Below are 6,658 nucleotides of genomic sequence, written 5' to 3' on the forward strand. Positions count from 1 at the left end.
TGTGGCCCCTGAGCTCCCAAACAGCTACTGCCAACCCTATTGCTTTGGCTGCAGCAGCATCGAGGGTCTTTGGGTATCCCCCTTTCTCACCTGGATGGGATAGTGTGGCTTGGCAAAGCTTGTGGTGCTAAGGGAGCCAGCAGCCCAGAGTTTCTTTGGTACGGTGCCACAGGATGAGCCCTCAGGTTGATGAAGGTGAAGCAAGGTGCTGTGCTGTGCTGTGCTGTGCTGTGCTGTGCTGTGCTGTGCATGGGGAGTGGCTGTTTGTGCACACAGTGCACGGTGCATTAGGGTGCAGGAGTGCCTTGTGTACAGTGCAGCGGGGGGAACACCTGTTTATGTGCACAGTGCAGCAAGGGGAGCACCCACCCACACATGCATGCACAGGGTGTACAGCTTGGAAGGTCCGTGGCCCCCTGCTAGTACTGCCCCTCTGATGTGCATAGCCCCCAGCCACTTTGAAGTTGGATAGCCTGGTCTACATCCTATTAAGAGAATTAAAATATACTAAGGATTTTTCTGATACCATATATCCATGTGAACAGTGAGATTCCTGTAGGGCTATCAATCTTGCCTGGAGAATACCACAGTACATGGTGTCCATGTTGCACAAGGTTTGAGATCCTCTAGGTTAGTCAACAACAGACAGACCCCTTGTAAAGAATGATCTCTTTTGACATAATAGAATCTGTTATGTGGTTTGCCCTTTGCTTGATTCTAGGAAATGCACTTCTTTGAAAGCTAAAGTGGACAGGTTAGTATATGCAGCAGATAGAATGTGGTCTGAGAGAGGTATAGCTCTTATTTGCTGTAGCAGCTCATGCTTACAATGGGAGGGTGATCTTAGTGTGGGTGAAATAGCTTGCTGCTTGGTACTCAGCCAAGTCTCCAGTGGACTGAAAGTTGTTACCACTTGTTGGTTGCTTAGTGATTTCTTGTTAGTTGATGACATCCGCTTTGTTCCTAGTGGGCAAGTATCCATATGATAAAACACCCATATGCCCCACCACTGCAAGCCTCCTGGCTGTTTCGGCCACGGAGACCATTCCTTTTCACATCCCTAAAGACATGCATGCTGTTTTCCAGCACCACATTCATGCAAACCTGTAAACATAACTAAATACATGAACATTAACATTCACACAGTACCTCTCATCCCAGAGTTGCCCCAAGCTTTTTACAAATGTCTACACATTTAGCAAGCAGTTCATCCAAACCTTCTAAATGCAGTCAGCTCTAGTAGGATACATCAAAGGTCTGTCAAAGTGGTCCATCCAGATAACCTGGTGAAGGCACACAAGTTTCTGCAAGCAGTGGGCCCACACCAAGAAAGTGACATGGTTAGCATTGGGTCTGGCTTCCTTTGGCTTCCTAACCAGAACAGCCAAGTACCTAACTATGGTGGGGTGACTTGAGGGTGGTCTTCACTACTAGCCTGGCATGCAGCTGGAACTCATATCCCTGGATCTGCAGTGAGAAGCTTACCTGCTCTGTCACAGTACACCTGGTACAAGGGTGTGGCTGTTGCTATTAGCATATAACAGTGCTGTACAGCAGTTTTAGAGAGGATGTGAAGGAAACCAAATTCCAAGGTGGGGATAGAGAACATGAGATTCCAGCTTATGACCAGGTACCAGAGCCAATCTTCCTATACTTACAAGGTGTGCTGTGAGAGGCTGCTCTGATGCATTGTAATAATTTAAAAATTGCTGTGTGTAATGCTGTAATCACAGCGCATTGGAGCAGACTTAATTAACTGAGTCTGCTGCAGTGTGATAATTACCACACTTCTGCAGGCTCCAGTGTCTCAAAATGGTGGCGGGGGCACTTTAATTAAAGTGTGTTTGATAAGCTTTAGTTAAAGTGCACCCACTGCCATTTTTTAAAGTGCAGGTATACTGATACTCGAGATGCTGCGAGTGCTTTAATTACAGTGACTTTTGGAGCCACTCTAATTAAAGCATCCCCCGCACCCCAACTCCTGTAGCATGTGTATAAATGGCCATTATGTCTGTCCCCAGCAGTGTAATGCTAGGTAATGTTATGCTTGGTACTGACTCAGAGAAGAATAATTGTTCTTTGTTGAATCACTGGTATGACTTTTTTCAGGACCTGGGGTTTTCCCATTGAGATCTCTGCCTCAAATACAATACTAACCAGGACAAAACCCCTGCTCAGAGGTTCCTTTAAAAGGTTCAGAGATCAGCACTAGTGAAAATAGTGAGTTCTTCCCTCACTATTGCCCCTGTTATCTGCACAGAGGTGATTAACTGTTAGTTTCGAGTCAGGCAACAGGTAGGGCTGGGTGGTACCCTTTGAAGACTAGCTGGTTCAGAGAGGCATGGGTGGTCACCGGCAACAACCTACTTCATCAAATGCTGTGAAAGGACTGGCGGAAAGAAAAGTTTTCACCATCGGTTTCGGAAATGCACAGAAGCCCATGGCAGAACATTTTAACCTCCCTAGACACCCATTACTGACCTCAGAGTAGCTGAGGTCAAAACTTTAGAAACCAACTTGAATGTGAAATTGCAGGACTAGTTGTTAACTCAGGTGTCCCTCTAGTTAAGTGTCTTGTTCATCTCAGTTGATCTAATCGACTCATTTACTACCCCTTTTAGCAGCATCCCCTCTTCCTGTCCCTGTCCCTTTTCTTTTTATATAAAATCATGTCTTTCTGTCAGTCCATTCACAGCATTTGATGAAGTAGATTGTTGCCAATGACAGCTCATGCCTTTCTGAACAAGTTAAAGGTACCACCCTGCCCTACCTTTTGCCGTGCTATCTGGGAAACCAGGGCTCCTGTTATCCTCCTAAAATCAACTCTTCCCTGAAGTAGAAAGATTGTACTCCCTAATCACCAGGGATCTTGGTTTTCTCTGTTTAAAAATCACAAATTCTCTGATAAAAAATGCCAACTTCTCTGATTGAAAAAGCCAAAACCCGCGTTTTTCTGTGATCAAAATGAAAGGCCACTAATATATATATATATCAATTGAATACAATACTTTATTGATATATTTACAACTTTAAAGCAATTTGGAAGCCTACAAGTGCCTCAGTCATCATAATAAAATTCTGAATGCTCTCTCAAATCATGAAGTCTTGTCCCTTCATGTATTTTTTTCTAACTTATTCTGATCCTTCTATAGTAACAGTCCTCCCTTTAAACTTGCCAGGCTACAATATTTACCTTGCTGGCCATGGCAGCATGGCACTCCCTCCTGCACCAGCTCTTGCCTACTGGGCTGTGAAGGCGTCTCCTGCCTGGAGCTGGTCTGACTTGGCTGCAGCCCTGTGCCTTGTGCCCCCTGTGGGCACAGAAATCTGTGGGGGACACATATACCCCCGGTTTCCCACTTGCTGTCTGTGTCCACCCTGCCCCCATTGACTTACCTAGAAGGAACTGCGGGAGCTGCTCTTCACCACACTGCCTGGCTGCCACGTGCATGTATGTGTACGCACATGCATGTGGTGCCTCCTGCATCCTGCTGCCCTGCCCCAGCCCCTTGCAGGCTGCCACCCCGCAAGGGGAAACCTCTGGTTTCTCATGATTTTCTCCTTTAAAGGATAAAATCTGTGCTTTTCCGTGACAAACGTAAAACACAGATCCCTCCTAATCCTTGGGAAAGTAGGAATTTGTCCTGCCTAGTAGCAGCTAATTTCTCCCACATTCTGACCCAACATTTTTTAAAGTGGAGGCCTGAAACCAGTGGCCTGCTAGTCAGAGCCCTGGAGTACACCCACAGCTCCCTCCTCCAAGGACCTAATAACTAAATATGGATCTAGGCGCCCAGCTTTCACCATGCAGTTTTGAAAATATTGGCTTCTGCATTGTTCCACAAAGCCCAACTAATGCTTTCCCATATGCAATAGATGAATACACCAGGGGTAAAAAAAAAACATGAGAAGAATTAGCTGGGGCATGCTGTATATCTTTTTTGCCAGTTTCTGGATTCCTTTGAGGGGAAGAGAAAGGCACATAGAGCACTTACACACATGCAAAGAGCCTGCTCCAACACTTGAAATCCAGCGCATCAGAGCAGACTTGATTAATCAAGTCTACCGGAGCACATAAATTGACGTGCTCTGACAGCCTTGCACGTCACATGTATCAGCAGCAGAGCATGCCTCAGCACTGCGGAAATGGCAGCAGTGTGCTTTGAACTAAAACACATTTGATGTGCTGATACATATGCTTCTGACACAGCCCCAGGTGCTTTTAATTAGCATAGCTCACTAATTAAAAGCACCTGGTGCCAAGTCGGAAACGCATGTAAAAAAGCCCCCAAAAAGAGTACCCACCAACTGGAGTCCAGCTCAAGCCCAGGTGCTCAGTGACACAGTCTAATGACCCTCTGATATGCAAATCTCTTAGGACTTGATTCAATAGAGCAGGGGTTCCCAAACTGGTAGGTGTTTCCCTGGGGGTACATAAGACATCTCTGGGAGGTACACAGGAGAAATTGTGTAATGGAGGATTTATAGTTTCATAATAGCTAGGGTCAGGAGGGACCTGAACAGACCATCTAGCCTGACCCCCAATTTGCATTATAATAATAATTGGCATTTAGGTGGCTGACTCATGGAAGACCAGTGAGGGACCACAAGGAAGGAGATTCAGAGCTGAGCCAGTGGGGCCTGAAGGAGTGGGACTTGCAGGCAGCAGTGGGACCCTCAGCAGCATGGTGTGCGGCTGGCAGGGGAGGCTCCCTGCTGGGCTCCAGGATCCCCTGGGAGAGGCTGCAGCCAGCAGGAGAGGTTCCCCTGCTCCAGGAAGGGTCTGAGCAGTGACCTGAGGGGTTCCCAACTCTGCTTCCAGCTCCTCCAATCTGAAGCCAGACAGCTGACATGAGGCCAGGGCTCTGGGACGGTCAAGACCTCTAGTAGTGTAGCACAGTACCAACACTGGTGGCTGTGTGGTAGCATTTCTGCACGCCATGTGGAGATCTGAGTTCAAGGCCTAGCTGGAGTGAGTGAGCTACCAGGGAAGAATTATTTTTGTAGTAGAAAGGGGCCACTGTATTTTTATTTATTTATTTATTTTTCCTTCCACTCCAGGTACCTAGGTCCTATATTCCTTGTCATTTGACACTTTGTATTTTGTGCCTTTTATATTTCACCAACCGGTATTGTTTGTTCTGCTGTTCATGTTTTACACTTCGGTTAACCTTGCCTCTTGCCAACTGGATGAATATGTCTATGATTGTAAGCATCTAACCTTTGTTGAATCCTGCCCCTTTGGGGCATTGTAGTGTCCCCTATACCCCCTGGTTTATACTGGTTATGTTCCCAGTATTGTTCTCTCATTAAAAGGTATATGGTTAAGTCCCCATTGATGGTCTGGCTCTGCTCTATAGGGGACAAGAGTCCCTACACCTCCCACAGCGCTTGTCCACCTGCTTTGATCCCTTCAATTGGAGACAGGGTACCTCTTGAAATACTGCCTGGGTTACACTAGCAGTACAGGAGTGGTGCTGCTTCCCTTTTATGCATTAGCTTAATAGTTATTGCCCTCACCCAGGAAGTGGGAGGCCTGGGGCCTAGTTGGAGCATGCTCTGGCAGGTGGGAGATGTGGATTTGAGTCTCTTAGATTGATGTAGGCTTTCAGCCTGTCTCCTGCTTTTTGTAAGGGCTCTAACTAGTAGGCTAGTACGTAAAAGGTGAGTGGCATTATTTCCTTCCTGCTGCAGCGGTTGCATTTTAAAATCAATCAGCCAGAGTAGCATTTGCAAGAAGCCCCAATCTTAGCATGTGTTACTTGTGCTCTGAGTATACTGAATGGATTGGTCCATCAGGTGGTTTAAATACAATTCTATCTAGTTTTTGGAGCTCAGCTCAGTATAGGCGGGCCTATTGATTATGTAAGTGGAGTTCAATGGGCCTAAGCCTAATAAGAGAACAATAAGCCTCTCTCTGTTAGAGAAACCACTGTATGCATAATAGAGTTCTGGGGGCAACAGATGAGAGCAGGAACAGGAGTGTGGGTCCTAGGTTAATAATGAGTGTTCCATGGGGGTGCATGGAGCAGAGCACACCAGCCACTGCCTGCTGCCCCTCAAATGAATCCAAGGAGCCTGTGGATGCTGCCTAGTAAACTCTGCTTGGACACCATGCACAGATGAATGAAGGAAAAAGAAAGCAGCCCCACAGTTGCCTGGCTTGTCCAGCCAGAGCCTTCTTTGACAAGCTTGGCTAGAGCCAGGAGGAATTTGACCAGGAGATCTTGAGACTCCGTAGGACCACACGGGGAGCATACAAAAGAGAAGCTATGGGGGAGAAGTCCAGCTAGGACCCTGGGAGGAGTTTCCTGAGGAGGTGGTAAAGGGGCTATATGCCAGCCTGGCTTGCTCAAGGTAAGTGTGCGCTGGGGTTTCTCTTTGACAAAAGGACCAGTTGTTTGTGAAATATGGCAGGTGCATGTCCTCAGGACTTGGGCAGGAAGTGATACAGCCCTTTGTTTCTCTGGCATAGGTTGAACTGCTATTTTAGGTGTCTACAGGCCAAGCATGGAGGTGTCTGGGTGAGTTTTGGCACATCTAGGAGGAAATAATCAATGAGTGGAAACTCTTTGGATTGCAAACTTAGGCTGAGGTGCCTGAAGTTCATTTTAGTCCTCTTATGTGCTTAATTCCTCCCCCCCCCCCCCCCCCCCCC

The sequence above is a fragment of the Gavialis gangeticus genome, unplaced genomic scaffold (assembly GCF_001723915.1).
Source record: "Gavialis gangeticus isolate Ggan-Ray unplaced genomic scaffold, GavGan_comp1, whole genome shotgun sequence".
Lineage (NCBI taxonomy): Eukaryota > Metazoa > Chordata > Crocodylia > Gavialidae > Gavialis > Gavialis gangeticus.